This window comes from Silene latifolia, chromosome 4, assembly GCF_048544455.1.
Source record: "Silene latifolia isolate original U9 population chromosome 4, ASM4854445v1, whole genome shotgun sequence".
NCBI classification, from domain to species: Eukaryota; Viridiplantae; Streptophyta; class Magnoliopsida; order Caryophyllales; family Caryophyllaceae; genus Silene; species Silene latifolia.
Genome location: NC_133529.1, coordinates 90903420 through 90922672, shown reverse-complemented (window position 1 = coordinate 90922672; position 19253 = coordinate 90903420).

The following is a 19253-nucleotide window of genomic DNA, read 5'->3' as shown; positions in this document are numbered from 1 at the left end:
ATCCTTAAAGGCTCCCATGGAAGAGGCTATGGTGAAGGGAAGAAGAAGAGACGACATCTAGGTTTAGGGAAGAGAGGCAAAAATGATTTGAGGTTTCTCAAAACACGATATATAAATCGTCGCTGTAAAGACGTTACTCGATCGAGTAACTAACTTACTCGATCGAGTGGCACCTACTCGATCGAGCCTCCAAGCTACTCGATCGAGTAGCCTCGACTAGATCGAGTACAACACCCAAAACTCACCAAGTCACAAGACAAAGCTCATAAGGTTTCCCCAAAGGTTAAGACACGTCACTAAGGTCGGTCAACGTCGGTCAATGGGTCCCTAAAAGGGCAGGTATTACAGTCTTCCCCCCTTAAAAAGAACTTCGTCCCCGAAGTTCGACTCATCCTCTCCCGAACCACACGACAAAGAAACTAAGGTCAGCACCACCGATTACCCGACACAGGTCAACACAGCTGTTTAGAATTACCATCCCACTACGTATGTTCATAAAACATCATCATCATTCACCTTAGCACCCAATACACAGCACGACTCTCAACTAATCACAAACTTCCCTTTGAATCACTGAACACATACCAACCACATGGACGGCTAACTCGACTACCACTTGCATTTACTACATATTATTAACTTTCAAACTATACTTTCATCCATTACTTGCCAACGACTACTAACTACGAAACATACAAAGCAACGGTCCTACCATCGATTCATCACCACATGTTATTGATTCATACAACACATATGTTTCATTATACTCTATTACTTTAACCACACAACACAATACTGCTCAAGGTAACTCCACTGCTGCTAATAACATCAAATTCTCAAGCCAACATAACGAATAACTACTGAAAAAAAAGTACACAACATGCTATTTTATTCAACAATTATAAATTCTTACTAAATTGTACCATAACCACTTATGAAGCTAACCAAACAATCATATAAAACTATTCAAACAACCATTCATGTACTTTAAAATACCACCAAAGTTACTGTACAATTGTTATAATTACATCATTTTTCTTTGCGACATTACTCTTCCCCTCTTAAAAGGAACTTCGTCGCCGAAGTTCACCGTCAAGCAACTTCCCTGTCCCTCAAACCGATACAGATGATATTACTTTGACATTACTCATAAACCACTAAAACAACATTGAGTCACACTAATATGACCTACTATTTGACATTACATAATTACAACTCATACAACATAAAACCACTGAGATTATGTGCTACATCGCGGATATGTTGTTGCGAACTGGCAACAAATCCATCAATTCTTTGTTATACGACCATACCGAACAAGCGACAACATTCTAAATATAGTATTCAATTTATCCAACTTGATTGCATACAGACTATAAAGTAACACAAATACCACCGAAAACTGTGTGAGTTGACGAAAATGCATATGCGACCCACGACAGCACAATACTTTCTTGACATTACCGAAAACATGACTCATATGACATAAATATATATATATATATACACACACATATATATATATACACATATATATATATATACACACACACACATATATATATATATATATATATATATATATATATATATATGTATATATATACGACCGCATAATATGGTCCCTCAACAATTTGTTTTATCGTTCCGACCCACATATATCGCATAAAATTACATCCACACTCAACTTACAAAATCAACGGTAAAGCTAAACAACGTTACTAAACACCAACAATGAGGATTAATATAAAAGCATCCAAAATATGATGATTCAAACAATCCTAAACTCGAAAAGTTCCTGTAAAAGTGACACTCGATCGAGTTGGTCAGGCACTCGATCGAGTTGGCCTTACTCGATCGAGCTCGTCAGCTACTCGATCGAGTAGGCTGTGATCAGACCGCTCCTCCAATGCTATACCTTTAGTTACTCGATCGAGTTAGGGGCACTCGATCGAGTAGCCAACAGGTCAGAAATCCCCACAAGCTACATGTAAGCTAAGCAATCACATAATCGCGAGTCGGGATGCTCTCCCTACCCTAAAATCCTGCATAACAAGTCTTAAAATAATCAAAGTACGGCCTTATGGCCAACCATACAAACCAAGATCCAAAAAGTATCAACCAAAAACGAAGTAATATCTACTACAACCACGAAACAAAGAAGAAAGAAAATGGAGTATATCACTCATCCTGCTTCTCCTCCATGACCTCATCATCGCCGCCATCACCAGAAGTGCCTGCTCCTGCCGCCTCATGACCCGTACCACCACTAACACCTGCACCTGCTCCCATGTGCTAAGGGGCCAAATAACCATATGGATACGACTGAGGCTCTCCCCATGTAGACCTCTCCACGCCGAAAGAGTGGAATACCCCACTGTCGTCCCCAACACCACTCCACCACACAGACTGCGCTGCCTCAGCCCCAATGCCCTGCACATACGCCATCTCATGGAGGTTCCGGAGTGTCAAGGTCGCTGACACCCTCCCCGTGAGGTCACTCACTCGTGTCTCCGGGCTATAGAAAGGATGGTAACCGGAATACTGGTAGTGTGGAGGTACTGGCTGCTCCGGCTGGGTCTCAGCCACCCTCTCCCTCACTCGACATGGTCCCCTCCCCATCCTAGGCTGGGCTTCCTCAACCCCCACATTTTCCCCTTTCCTCGGTTCGGGCATAACCTGCAAGATGTCTGGGTCAATGAGGTAGAGCTTCCTCTAGGGAGCCTTCTCCTCCTCCTCCTCGTCAGAATCGGCAGCTATCACCGCCGACGGTAAGGGCTCAGTCGCAGGTAGGTGCTCTGGAGCTGGTAGACGCATCCAACTCATACCCCACACTCTCCATGCCAAACTGCCATCCCCCATGGTTCTCAACCATTTCTGGTCGAGGATGTAGTCCCAGTCCAAGGTAGGCACCACGTTGGTCAAAGGGGTATAGGCTGAAGAGGCCTCAAAGGAAGTCAGCCTCTCTGCCAGTCGAGTGGCGATGGCACCACAACTCAGAAACCGGGTGTCGGAAGAAGCCATCAGGGCTAAACTGGCGCACACTATAGCAGGGGCACTAAATATCACTCTCTGAGACCGGGTGGGGTTAAGGTACGCCATCAACAACATCAACTCATGCGAGTTTAACTTACTCACATCCTTCCTCTCATAAAGCAGACAAGTCAAAGCACGAAGGAAAATCTTCAAAGTGACATGTTGAACATCGTTTATCAACATGTTACTTGAAGTGGGAGCGGGTTTGCCAGTAAGACAAGGCATGAGGCTACTAACCCCACACTTAGACAGAATATCACGGAGAGCTCCCTTGGCGGGTTTAGCTAAGCCAAGGTGAGTTGCAAACATATCCATTGTCAACAGAAAACTTGTGTTCATAAGGCGGAACTCAACAGTTTGTTCCACCGCGTCGTACTTAAAGGAGCTCATAAACTCAAGAGTCAAGAAAGCATAAGAATGTTTACGGAGGTGATATAAGCCAGTCATCCCCAAAGCCTCGAAAATGTGCCTGACATCGGTCTCAAGCCCCAAGTCAGTCAAAAGGGTCGTGTCTATGCAACGGGTAGGTCTCATCTTTCGTTTCTGCAAGGCCACAAAATTACCCCTTTGGATAAAGTCCACAAAGACTACGGACGGGTACTCCGGTACCGCTGGGACCATAGGTCCACTCCCCTCTCCTACCTCAGGCTCAGAAGCCCTCCCCCTCTTGATCTGACGGGTCCCCACGGTTGGTCTCGACTTCTGTTTCAACATATGACTTAAATATACAAACCACATATACTTGAAAAACATGCAAGGCATTCATGTATAATCATAGAAAGGAGCAACTAAGTACACACTTTCACCAACAATCCCAAAATTACAAGCATAGACTCTCAAATTTACTAGCAGACGGTCTCACAGCTGTAAAGATTTTGTCATTTTTGGTACCAATTATCATCATCACTATCACTTATGAAAATCATACTTTCAAGATAACCTCATAAATAACCAAATTTCACAACAATACAAAACGAATTTCGGTTTAGGGCACTTTTAAGATGGAGTTTTAAGGCAAATTTTTAAGGGAAAATCATCAAAATCAACTCTAAACATGATATGTATAACATATATTACCCAATTTTCTCCCTTTTACATACAAAAGACAACCAAAATTCAATTAAAATTTTCAAACCCTAGAAAATTCGGGTCATCTAAACTCCTAATTTGATTCGATTTTTTTGTATAACTATTGTCAATATTCAACAAATTGAAGCATGTAGATCATATTACCACCATTATAAGCAAAATTTAGCCCACATAAATCGATTTTTCCAACAACTTTCAACATCCTACATGTTTCTAATTAATTAAAACATCAAAATAGGATAGATATTCATACCTTGATTGATTAGCAAGCAAAAGGAACGAATAAGCAAAGAAATCACCCAAGTTCAAGCACAAAATCAACAAGAATAAGAGTATTTTGAGAGAGACTAGAAATTAGGGTTTGCGGAAATAGAAGAAAGAATAGGAAAGATTTAGGAAAAAAGGGTTTAATATCCCGTGTTTCAGCGGCACTGTAGCAACTTACTCGATCGAGTAAGTATGTTACTCGATCGAGTGGCCTCCACTCGGTCGAGTTTTCGCAGTAAATTCCAACTTTCTCGACGTAATAGCTTCCTAACTAGATCGAATGAGGTCTACTCGGTCTAGTAGGCACTCGTACTCGGTCAAGTAAGGCTAGGTACATGATCGGAAATATAAGATTAACTAAATATTCCTGCAAAACAGCAACGCGTGTCGATTCCAAAATGAATTCGGATATCGGCACAAATTATTATACTCATTCACGATGAATTACTATCACACTAATACAACGCATCAATAACAAACCCATCACTTTGTGCAACTCGTTTAACTTCATTCTATAACAACATTACGCAACCAATTGATTGTACTATTAGCTTTCTCATGTATACATCCAACACGCGTCGTTTCGCTTATGATCATACAATCGTGACCACAACAAAATAACTTCTAATCATGTCATTCTAAACATACGCCTAACAAGTAACCATTCCTTATCATTCAAGCGTACTAACAGTTTAACCATGACACACAACAATTATCAAGTAGTTTAATCAACTTAATTACACCACATTGCGGAAGCATTCAAACATTCATCTATCACATCCTCCTAGTGCTACTTGGTCAGGTGCTACGACTCATTCAAAACTTACTAATTACCACCGTTACCACATACCATACTTACAATGCCTTCCATATCAAGTACTAATACCAACCATTTGGAACAAACATTACCAACACCACATCATACACACTGTCACGTATTGCAAACATATCACCACTTCCATTACTACTCAGCTATAGATTCTCACAGTTATAATCGCAGTTATACACACTAGCATCCATAAAGACTCCACCACAAACATCCCTATATCACTATTATACACACTAGGCACATAATTCCCGACTCGATATCCCCATAACCGGTGACTGACTTAAGCATAATGGGGCCGTGATTTTGAAATGAGGGCGCCTACTCACCCAAAATCTAGCATCAGTTGGGGCTCCCAATACACATACACCAGGTTCATTGTATTAGAATCACTACGTTCATTAGGCTCATTTGTTACAGGTTCCAAAATCGTCGCTCTAATACCACTTTGTTACACCCCCATATACCAAGGAGACTTAACAAGACCTTCCCTATCATATAAGGGCATCACCATCACGGTTGCCCGAGGACAGTAATAATCAAATATCGATAGAAGAACAATTAAGTTACATTACAGTGATTAACAAACTAAGATGCACAAAGATACAACTCGGACTACTATCAACTATGTCATCTACACTTCTGTCATAGCTCGTGAGAGACTCATCCCGCCAAGTATCTAGCTATCATCCAAGACATCACCTGCTAAGACTGACAGCTCACCATAAGGGATCACGACAGACACAACAGAAACAAACAAGAAGACAAAGCCACACAAGGTCAGTAACTGAAGAGATATACCAACCACTGACATAACAGTGCAGACACAACAGCACACACACCAGCCACATCTCCACCAATCAATCATCATCACCGACTGACCACTGGACCAGCCCTGCCAGTGGGGGACCGCAGCCATTCCCGCCTAAGCCCCGCTCATCATACCGAGCATTAACCCTGTCCGATTAATGTGCACATCCCCTCCCGTGGCGGGTTCCACGGAGGGCAAAACTAGGGCGTGAAGCCACTCCCGCAAGTGACTCCACTCAGCCGAGGACGCACCTCGAGAACCAGAGACAAACAAACACAATCAGATGTACCACAACAACGATAACGAAACAACAGAACACCAACCAACTATCACAATCAGACAACCACACCAACACCACAGCAATCAAACCACATCAAAGACACTTTAGACAATCAACAGTACTGAGTAGACGAACCTACCTTTAGCGCACCGCAGCGACTCCACTTCCGATCACAAGATGTCAAACAACCATGCAACACACCTATACAAACAGTACTCAACCTCTACGACCCTAACTGAAACCAACAACGATAATGATGATGATGATGATGATGATGACATACCTACGCATAGCATTCTGGCGTCAAGATCGCTACCCGACACAAGCAACCCATCCCTACGGCACAAGCATCCTTAAAGGCTCCCATGGAAGAGGCTATGGTGAAGGGAAGAAGGAGAGATGACATCTAGGTTTAGGGAAGAGAGGCGGAAATGATTTGAGGTTTCTCAAAGCACGATATATAAATCCTCGCTGTAAATACGTTACTCGATCGAGTAACTAACTTACTCGATCGAGTGGCACCTACTCGATCGAGCCTCCAAGCTACTCGATCGAGTAGCCTCGACTAGATCGAGTACCACACCCAAACCTCACCAAGTCACAAGACAAAGCTCATAAGGTTTCCCCAAAGGTCAAGACACGTCACTAAGGTCGGTCAACGTCGGTCAACGGGTCCCTAAAAGGGCGGGTATTACAATAATTATTAGTTAATTAAATTATTAATTCATATATGTTATAAATGTCGGATCCGACTTTGTAGAAGATTCTTACTAATTGGCTTGTGTGCACGGATTTGCTAAAAGGTAGGGATTATCCTACTCAACTATTTAATTGTGCAATTGTAATTGTTTGTGAATATATTGTTCTTGGAATATTATGATTGCAATTATATGGAGTTGAGATTATGATGTTGGAGTTATTATGAGTGTGACGAGAATTTGGATGTTGTTGAGTCGGTGATGGTGATTTTATTTTAAGGGACCAAATTGCTAGTCCTTGTTTGTTAGTGGACTGAAGGGTCCGATATACCGCTAGTTCTTGTGAGTTATTATTTGAAGGGGCCGATATACCGATTGTCCTTGGTTATTATTTGAAGGGACCGGTCTGAGCAACCGCTAGTCTTTGTGGCGTCAGTTGGTCACTCGCCGCCCCTCAGAGTCTCTTCTTTAGTAGGCTCACTACTAGGGAGATGTGCACATTCGGAGCTGAGGAAGCGTTAAGACGAAGTTTGGATGAGTGGATGTGATTGGGTATGTTGTGGATGGACAAATTCTATGGGTGCAACCGTAACATGTGATTTTAATAACTGATGAGCTGGTTATATTACTGTTGCCTTTAACACTACTATGTTTATTTATGTCGTTAATACTGTTATTTGTTTAGTCCCTACTCAACCTCGTGGTTGACAGTGTATTCGTGAAGACCTGTGATGAACCGTAACTGGGGAGCAGACATGATAGGTACTTGAGACTAGCTGGCTAGGAGCTTTGGGAGGCATGAGGAGTTTGGCGAGACCGACCTAGACTATTAGCTCACTTGGTTTTATATTAACAGAATTAGTATTTTAATTCCGCTGCAAGATTGTATTGTATTTATTTTGAGAATAAAAAATATGTATAAGACATTTGAGTTTAATTTATTTAAATTGCCTTGGTTTGCTAACTCTTTTATTCACTACCTCGGACATTCCAAGATGGTAACAGTCTCACTTATTCAGGAAGGTCTAGTAAAGGCTCTTAGATAAATGGGGTGTTACAAAGTGGTATCAGAGCAAACGATCCTCAGGCCTAAACCAATGAATAATAATGAATTTAGGATGTGTCTAATAAAATGAACCCCGGGTAGAAACTGTTAGGAGCCCCTCTTAGTGTGGTTAACAAGGATCCCTTAATTCGTACCATGGCCCTCTCAGTTTTGAACCGGACACCTTGGAGAAGGATAACAAGAGATGGGTAAATTAAAAGAATGTTGATTAAATATGGGTCTAGGGATGTTTTTAGTTATAAATTTTTTTCTAACTTATTGCAGGATGCGGAGTTGAGAAAAGTATAATGTGTGACCTTAAAAAGGTGCCTTAGGGCCGTGTGATATATGGTTGTGGTGTGAATTTTTCATAGTCTGATTAGTGTATGAATCATCTTCAGGATGTTTTGGTTTAAATTGAAGTTATATATTTTTAGAAACATGTTAGTATAATTCATTGGATGCCATGGATGTTGGATGCTTATAATGTGTGAAAGTAGATAATAATTCATGTCTAGTGATATGCGGACTGTGATACCCTGAAATCATGTGTAGTTGTAGTTATTTTTCAATAATGTGATAATTTTTATGATTAGTGGAAATAGAAATCACGGTTAGGCCGTGAGTTTGTGTTTAGGTCGTGTATCGCCGAGATTTGTGGTAAAATAATTTACACTTGTAGAGGACGAGTATTTCCTTTATTTTAGCTAGTAATCTTGTACCTTAAGGATTGAATTAATGAGTTGTGAAGTGAGATTGAGGATTAGTGCGATAAAAGGTAAGTCATGAGATATAATGAGTGTTATTGCCATGAGGTTTTCGTTTTAGTTATTTATTAGCTTGATATATGGTCAGTTAGTGAGGTGGATACAGTGAATGTAAGGAAAAGGGTTTAAGAGAGTTAAATGTGGTGAGAGGGAATATGTTATAAATGAGTGGAAGGGAATTGTACCTAATAAGCTTAGTTTGTTTTATGCCGGAGTACATAATTTTGGATGGTTGGTATTTGTTATTTGGTTGTCTTAAGTGGATAATGTTAAAGCGTGGTGAATTCTGTTGTAGCATTTGGATGGACATGTTAATATGGTATAGAGTATTTGTGAAGTTGGTATTTGAGTGTGTGGGGAGAGAGTATTAGATAAGAGCATGCAGCATGTGAGTATTTTGGATGGTAGTAATAAGAACCACAAACCCGAGACCTGTTAGTAGTTGGGATTATATTGGTGTAGAGATGGATGGGAAACTTCGGGACGAAGTTTCTTTTAAGGGAGGTAGAATGTAATACTATTGAAGTTAATAATATATATAGTTCGGTGATATGCGTAAGTAATGTTATAGTATGGGTTAGTAACGATAGCATTTTGATGGCTTGCATGGTGTCGGTTTTGAATAGTTGATAGTATGCGCGAACTTCGAGGACGAAGTTAATTTTAAGGAGGGAAGACTGTAATACCCCGTATTTTGGTTATTTGAGAAATTATTTATAAACCTTATTAAAATTATTACTTGGTAATAGAATATAAAATGATGTATTATAAGACAGGAAGATACCCATGTATATTAAATTGGTAACATTAGTATACATTATATATATTAATTATGTATTGAATAACTAATAATAATATAATAACGCTAATATAATAATAATAATCATAATAATAATAAATAAATATAAATAAATAGTAATAGAGGTAGCATTGATTTAATAAAAAGAAACCCACATCTACACAATACTATTCTGTCGACACCTCCCTCTCATAAACAAAGACTCAACCCTAAACCTTGGTAACTCAACACCGCCTCAACATCTCGTCTCTCTCCATCTTCACCACAAGGAGGCCAGATTGTTGTCGCTTCACGCCATCATGTTCTCGTCAACGTACCTATAGGACCTCAAGGTAATAATCCGTTTCCGTTTATACAACAAAGGGTAGTATGTCAATCTAAGTAAAAAAACATTCGTGTGTCTAATTCGATGGGTAGTACATGAGCGTCCTAGGGGTTGTGTCGGGTCGATTAACGATCAATTTGTGGGACCTTTGAGTTGCTTATAGTGTAGGAGCGGTACAAGTTTACTCAAATTTTGCCACATCTTTACGGCGAGAATTTTGCGGTCGTGTTACGTGCATTATAGGACAAGTCAGGTTCCGGGTTTTAGGTCATGTCATAGTATGGGTAGTCTTTTTGGTTGTTACATGGTCAGTTTGGGTTGAGTAGATGGGAGCAGTGGGCTGCTCTGTTTTGTGTGGTTTTCGGTGAAGGCCGTGTGTATTGCATACGCTGAGTTATGATGCGGGTTTTGTATAATGGATTACCATCTTCATGGGCATACTGTTAGTAGTGGTCTCGGTCTGATTCGTTTGCGTTCCGGAAACGCCATGTTCATTGATATGTTTTGGGTCCACATAGGGGAGGGGTTGCTGCCATGCTGGTTGTGTGGGTTCGGGGGACTAGTCGGGTTGGTTGGCACACAAGAGGGAAGGCAAAGCCTATAGCGTTTATACTCGGAACGGCAGAATGGGCGTGACGGGTTTGTTGTGGTGGTTGCTGGTTAGGCGTGGGGTGTGGGCTACAGTTTACGGAGATGATTCATGAACCCGTTGATTGTGGTGTTAGTACGAGTGGGTCTTAGCTTATGGCAGTGCGAGCGGATATGTGTGTGTGTTGTAGGCGAGGTGGTTGTTGGTATTGGTGTTAGCGTGAGTCGGGTTGGGAGTTGATGCGCAATGCGTGATACGTAAGTTGATTCATGTCATCATATAGTGATGGTAATCGTACGTAGTGGGTTTTCATTATTTTAATGGGTAGTCATTAGTAGTGGATTCTAATTTTAGTATAATAATGTTGACTAGCCAATGAAATTAATAATTAAATAATTATTAGTTAATTAAGTTATTAATTCATATATGTTATAAATGTAGGATCCGACTTTCTAGAAGATTCTTACTAATTGGCTTGTGTGCACGGATTTGCTAAAAGGTAGGGATTATCCTACTCAACTATTTAATTGTGCAATTGTAATTGTTTGTGAATATATTGCTCTTTGAATATTATGATTGCAATTATATGGAGTTGAGATTATGATGTTGGAGTTATTATAAGTGTGATGAGAATTTGGATGTTGTTGAGTCGGTGATGGTGATTTTATTTTAAGGGACCAAACTGCTAGTCCTTGTTTGTTAGTGGATTGAAGGGACCAATATACCGCTAGTCCTTGTGAGTTATTATTTGAAGGGACCGATATACCGATAGTCTTTGGTTATTATTTGAAGGGACCGGTCTGAGCAACCGCTAGTCTTTGTGGCGTCAGTTGATCACTGGCCGCCCCTCAGAGTCTCTTCTCTAGTAGGCTCACTACTAGGGAGATGTGCACATTCGGAGCGGAGGAAACGTTAAGACGGAGTTTGGATGAGTGGATGTGATTGGGTATGTTGTGGATGGACAAATATTATGGGTGCAACCGTAACATGTGATTTTAATAACTGGTGAGCTGGTTTTAATACTGTTGCCTTTAACACTACTGTCTTTATTTATGTCGTTAATACTGTTATTTGTTTAGTCCCTACTCAACCTCGTGGTTGACAGTGTATTCGTGAAGACTTGTGATGAACCGTAACTGGGGAGCAGACTTGACAGGTACTTGAGACTAGCTGGCTAGGAGCTTTGGGAGGCATGAGGAGTTTGGCGAGACCGACCTAGACTATTAGCCCACTTGGTTTTATATTTACAGAATTAGTATTTTAATCCGGCTGCAAGATTGTATTGTATTTATTTTGAAAAGAAAAAATATGTATAAGACATTTAAGTTTAGTTTATTTAAATTGCCTTGGTTTGCTAAACTCTTTTATTCACTACCTCGGACATTCCGAGATGGTAACAGTCTCACTTATTCAGGAAGGTCTAGTAAAGGCTCTTAGATAAATGGGTGTGTTACAGTCCTACTATTCAATCTCGTTTGTTTACATAATTTTACATCAAATTGGTATCAAGGCCAAGTTTAGATTTATTTCTCAATAGATCTGTCTTGGGAGGAATGAGATCATGGAGTGTTAACACCCGGGGTCCTCACGAATGCAAGGAGCATGGGATGTGCAACAAAATGGCAGCCTTAAAAATAACTTCTCCCTTTTTTAAATCCATTAAAAACAACGAAATTAAGAGCATATATTCGCGAAAACTAACCTACGAAAACCTGAAAGATATGATTTTGAACGAGGTACCAACTGTTTCCACATGGTACCATCCACAACCTACTTGATTAGTAGAGCTAAACTACAAGTTCAACTCCCTAATTCAAGCTGGATATGATTAAGAGCCAAGCCAGAGCCTAGCACAGGCTTAGATCTTAACCTTGACAGCAGGTTTAGCTTAGCTCACAGCCTGGCACAGAACTAAACTACCCTTACTAACATACGTAGGTTGATTATCCACAGTCTATTCACAGGTTAACCTCCAGGCCTAGTGATTAGGAGAGCTTAACCACAGCCTTGCACAGGTTAACCTCCCTTAATCTAGCAACCAAGAAAGGCATCGCCACTATTGGTTGGACGAGAGCAGCCCTTAGGCAAACCCTAAATTTTGTGTTTGACACAACAATTTTAATTCATCAAAATCTGAATATTACATGGGGGTGTGAGTTCCTTATATAGAGTCTCACATTACATCTTGGCCTTTCATCTAAAGTTACATCTTATGGCTACAATTAAAAGAAGAACATGACAAAACAACAAGCTGTAAAATTAACATCCTAAAACTAGTCACATGACTTGAAAAGGACGTCCTTGGAAGCTTGCATAAGATGGTTGATGCTCCTTAGTTGTGGCAGCAGCTTTAGGGGACAAAAGGAATGACCACATGATGTCATCCGTCCTTGAGCTCTTCTATTATGCACCACACATTATTGTCCTAGGAATTATTATGATTTAGGAGCCTGAAATCAGCAGCCTGGCAGGTATGGAACCAGGAACCCTGAAGGATTTTAACCCTGCAAGAACTCCACCAAGAGACTTCAGGCTAGGACTTTAATGCAGGCGTCAGGAGCAGGCACGTGAAAGAGGCTCTAGGAAGCAGGCTTCTGGAAGAGGCTTCTGGAAGCAGGCCTTTGGGAGCAGAATTTGCTTCTTTTCAGGGTTCTTTTAGCATAGAATCCTGACTTAGCAACCCAACATGCTTGGGATCAACAACCCTGGAATCAAGCTTGATAAGTCCACCTCAAAATAAAAGCCTACCCCCTTATTTCTCTATAGATCATGGGTTTGAAGAAACTCAAATGAGCATTAAAGGCGTTGGAGGATTATCAACACGCATTGTTATGGGAGGATGTAACAAGGACAATTGACCATCTTGCATCCAATTACGAGAAGTGGGAGCATGAACTTAATCAATCTTGTGAAGCGAAGGAAGAAGTGAAAAAAATTGAATCTTCTAAAGTCGCTCATGAAGAAGAAGCAAAAAAGGATGGAGAGATGCTACGGAACAGTCCAGAAGACTGTCAGATTGTAGAGACGTCTGACGTTGACCTAACGAACAGTCCAAAAGTCTGTCAGATTCCGAATGATGAAGCATAGGGAGACGAGATTGTCACTTATATTGTCGAGCTATTAAATGAAGGTGATTCTTTCTTCACCTTTCTTCAATCTTGATTTACCACCTATCTTTGATGATTATGGAGATGTAGAAGCGGTTGTTACAATTGTCAAGGAACCAAGTTGTCCAATCAATTATAGCTATGACTTTAATTTAATTCCTGAGGTCTACAAGAGCACGGTCAGTTCTGTTAAGTTTCAAGATCAATCAAATTCTTGTTTGGTCGAATGTGCAGCACCTATGTCAGAATCCTCGTGTTCGATTTATTTGTTCATCAATGAACAAGAGTTTGAGTTAAAATCTGAATCTAGCAAGAATACAATTTATCCTATTAAATTTCAAGATCAATCCAATTGTTACTTGGTTGATTTTCAAACAGAAAAGGATATTGCGACTATGAAGGGTTCATCTTGTTTGTATTATTTGTTCACTAATGAGATACGTAGTAAGCTATCAAGACTTGTGCACGGTGGGAGTAGGGATGGAAAGCACAAATTGGTAGGGCACGAGAGGAGTGTGAAATTGAACAAGATGAATGAGCTTGAAGTTTTCATCGAGGATGATGAGCTAAAAGACGGTTCAAGTGCATTACTATTCCATATCAACAATCTTGCGTTCAGATTTGTAAGATTCATATTTGATCCGGGAGGTCGATGGTCCAAGGATCGGGTCAATTCTTTTTTGAAGAAGGGGAGTATGATGCATGGGCATACTCGGAAAGAGCAAGATACATGGGTTACTTGGTGAGCAAGCAATGGAGCTGGATTACTTGGCAAGCAAGTAACAAGGGTTCCGAGTCCAAGCTGTGGAGACAAGGTTTCCTAAACCATGTGGAGTTAGTTTTAATTTATTTTATTTACTTTCGAATAAGATTAGGAAAGGTTAGAATTCTAGTCAAGTTAAGAAAACTTGTTATTTCCTAATTCTAGTTTAATTAGCTTATTTCAAATCTGGTTGTATTTTAATTGTTAGTATTTTAATAACTTTCCTAGTTAGTTTAGGAAAGGAGTAGAGAGCTTGATATGCAAGCTAAGGAATTAGGTCTCAAGTCAGATTTGTGACGTCGAGTAGGATTAGGAAAGATATTTTATTAGTCAAGCTAAGTAGGAGTATAAATAGGGGGCGTGTATGATCTAGCTTAGGACGTGATATTGAGAATTTTAATAGAAGTTTCCATTGTGAACTTTGTTTGATTAGGTTTGCAAGTTTAGTCTTTTAATCTTCCTTGCGAGGTTGATTGGGAGTGTTTCGAGTTTGTACCTTGCGAGGCAGAGAGCGAGATTCACCATACTATCCCTGTTACCATACAAATTCACGAAATCTACTATACAACAAACACAATTCCGCTGCAAAACTACTTAATTACATTAACAAACATACACGATTTTATCCTATCCAGCATACAAACAGTCCGTCGTACTGTTCAATCTTGTTTGTTTACATAATTTTACATCATCATTGCCTACCAAAATGATCATATATGGAGCACAAAGCAAGTCTTTGGTCATCACGAATGGCATTCACATTAAGGCTTAGGTCTCTCATCATACCCATCATATCAACGGTAGAGGTGAAATGTCGAGCATGAGAGGATTGACCTCTCTCACGTTGCTCAATGGTGGAGGGTGTCTCGTGTCTTAGAGGCAAAAGGTAGGTAACGGGTTCAAATGTAGCCAAATGGCGGGTTTTAGTGTGGACTACGGCCTTGAGTCCAGAAATCTCATCTGGTAGACTTATTGAGTCATTTATAGCAATTTTCCAAATCATGTTTGGATTAGAATTTCGAAACCTATTCAAAGATAAAAAAACAAGCATAGTCAAGTCCATCACCCGCCTCCCTTGTGGAAGTCAAAGGTTCCATTTGTGTTGTTTCTTGGTTAAACTTGCATAACTTGTAAGCAATTTTGGTGACAAACCCACCCATGACAATAGCATTATTCTTATGACATTGTTTGGTCAAGTGTGTGGCAAAATGGTAAGGGATATTAATCCCCCAATTCTCATCACCATTAACATTAAGAAAAGCACCAAGTATTTCAACCTCCAATTTCCTCACCGAGTGAGGCTCATTCCTACCAAAGAAAGTCCATCCCATAAACCTTTGCCAAATACGAAATTCGGGATAATGAATGTATTGATGCGGGACATGGTCCCAATCAACAAATGGGAAATGGGAAATGGATTGCCATGTGATTTTGGGGTTGTAATACTCGGGAGACTTAGTATGCAACTTTTCATGCTTCAATTGAAAAATTTCAGCAAATTCACCAAGATACATATTATAATCATGATTAAACAATCGGAAACTAACACCATATATATGATCCTTCTTTTGAGATTTATGAAATTGAAAAGAACTCAAGAACTCAAGTGTGAGTTCGGGGAAGGTCTTATAGTTCATAGTGTAGGCATGCTTCATATCAAGATTTGTAAACAAAGCCTTAACTCTTTTATCAATTCCAATATGCTTAAGAGAATCATGAATAATAAACTTTGTAGCCTTCATACCTTTGCTTCTCAAGATGACCTAATTGTCCCATTGCTTTTTGCTAGCAAAGATAAGATCGGGATATGTCGGATCATGCCAAGCCGGTGTTTCCTGCATCACTACATCCTCCGTGACATGGGATGCCTCCGTCTCACCTCTCCTTCTCTTTGTAGAACCTTGTGAAGTATCTTTCTTAGGAGCCATTTTTTGAAATTTAAAAAAAAAAATTCATCTTAAGGAAAGCTAAAATTCATCCAAATAAGCATAATAGTATTAGTATACTAATTCATCCTAAAAACAATAACAGAACACAATCTAACAAATTTCTAACAAAAATATGCACAAAATAGACTTCCCCCAATTTGACTTAGGGTTTGTGAAAGTTGATTAAATTGATTAAAATGGATGAAATCAAAGAGAAATGAGATGAATACTTACTTGGTGATGTCAATGAATGAACAAATCTTGAAATTTGATGAAGGAAATGGTGTTTGCAAGTTATTTAAGGTGAAGAAATGAAGAAGAATATGAGAGGAGATGAAGGGAAATACCGTCGGGTTTGATGTATGTAGCATATGAATGATTCCTTCTCACCCGTTTTGGAGTAAATAAAAAAAGTAGAAACTTACATCCCCGATCGGGGCTAACCCACCCCGATCGGGGTTGACCGTGTCCAGTTTGACTTTTTCGCTACACCGTATTGTTTTAATTCCGTCCCGTTTTTGAAAGTTATGTCCTCGAACGGGGTTTCTAGCATGAGGACGTGTGAATATCCTCTTTGAGCCTACTTTTCTTCTTCCTTCACCTTTTTTGGGAAAATGTAAGTTCTCATTAGAAAATAAGAAAGTCCCATACAATACAAGCTATTAGAGTCACAACTCCCACAACTTCTAAAGTCTCTTTCTAAGCCTTAAGATACTCTACCCATGCCAAAGCTAGAGCATTCTTACTTCTAATAGTACACTGACCTAGACGCATTTTAACATCAGATTGGACCCTTGCAAGAACAATACAAGGTCTAACAACACATTCATCCACACGACATCTGTTCCTACATTGCCATACATGATACACCAGACTAGACACAATGATAGCTATAATTTTCTTCCTGCAAGCAAAAGACGCCTTAACTCACCACCACGGTGATGCAATTGTGCAAAGGAAGGGAAACCCTGCACCAATCACTAATCAGGTCCCTGCATTGTCTACTAAACGGACACTCAAAGAACAAATGCTCCACACTCTCCTCCTGCATTCCACACAGAAAGCAAGAATTACCCTGTATAATTCCCATTCTGAGTAGTCTGTCTTGAGTTAATAGCCTTCTCTGAGCTACCAACCACACAATAAACTGCTGCTTTGGGATCAGCCATTGATTCAGCATCCAAGGATACCAGGACACATGCCCTATGTCAGGTTTAAGCCACTGATATCCCGCTGTTATAGTATATTCTTCTTCCTTCACCTATAAATCACAAAACAAAACATCGTCAAGTCTAGTAATTTTATTTCTAAATCTATGAAAATAATAAATTTGCGAAAAATTAAAAACAAAAACAAATAAAAGCTTGGGTTGCCTCCCGAGAAAAACTGGTTTAACGTCCCGCACGATGTAAGAAGATCATTTGATCATTTTTCGTCCTTGTGCTCGCCACCTCCCAAGCTTTCTTTCATAGCACTCTTTACATTTTTCATCCACTTCATGCTTTTCCACGAGTATCCCTTCTTAGCACTCTTAGCACTAGTGCTCTTAAAATCTTCACCTGCAAAACAATCAACACCAATATCAACCTCCCTCGGATCCGTCAGTAAGGATCGAGGTGTAGAAGAAACAAGAATAGAGTCCACAGTGTTAAGTGAATAACAAGACTCTTGTGACATTAGGCTCTTAATGGTGTTGTTTTTGCTAAATGTAACCCGGTCATTGCCCACCTCTAAAGTCAACTTCCCATTTTTCACATCAATTAACGCGCCCGCGGAGTGCAAAAATGGCCTACCCAATATATTTGGGGTTTGTGAGTCCTTGGCCATATCAAGTATGAAGAAGTCAAAGGGTATGAAAAACTTGCCAACTTTGAGGGGCACATCTTCTAAGACACCTAAAGGTTGCTTTAAAGAACGGTCCGCCATTTGCAAAGTAATATGAGTGCATTTTAAAGCACCCATGTTAAGATTTTCACAAATAGAATAGGGCATGATGCTTACACTAGCACCTAGGTCGCAAAGGGCCTTGTCAATGGTATATGTGCCTATAGTGCAAGAAATAGAATAGCTATCGGGATCCTTAAGTTTTAGGGGAGACTTGTTTTGTAAGAGTGTACTACACTCTTCGGTGAAAGCTATGGTCTCAACCTCATTGAAGGATCGCTTCTTTGAGAGGATTTCTTTTATGAATTTGGAGTACGAAGGGACTTGGGTAAGCAATTCAGTGAATGGAATGGTAACTTGTAAATTCTTAACAACTTCCAAGAACTTACCAAACTTACTTTCTTTCTCGTTCTTGGCTAGGCGGTGGGGAAACGGCACTTAAATTTCAACAACTTCCTTTGAGGAGAATCCTCTATATCTTTCCCCTTCTCAACCACAATATGATCATCCACCTTCTTTTAAATGGCATCACCGTCCTTAGCATTAAGAGAGACCTCCTTCTCAATAAGCACCTCTCACTTTCTTTATTCATATGGGGCTCATCATCCTTGGTACCAAGCTTACTCTTTTTCTTATGCATTACTAAGCGGTGAGGAAATGGCACACGAATCTTAATAGGAGGCTCTTCACTAGCCTTGTTTTTGTCACTTCCCCCAAGCTTGGACTCTTTACTTACCACCTCATCATCTAAATTCATGGATGGCTCATTATAACTCTTACAACTCCTCAATTGGATGGCATTAACCATCTAATGTGGTTGATCACCTTGGGGTGGTAGTTGACCCGTCTTCCTTTGAGAGCTAGAGGCGGCTAGTTGAGCCATTTGTTGCTCTAGCATTTTGATTGCGACATAGTGAGCTTGGTCACTCTTTTGATATTGAGCCACCAACTCGGTTTGAGCCTTAACCATTTGCATCACCGAGGCTTCTAGTTTGTTCCCCCATTAGTTATTTTGTCGGATATTTTGGGGTGGTGTACC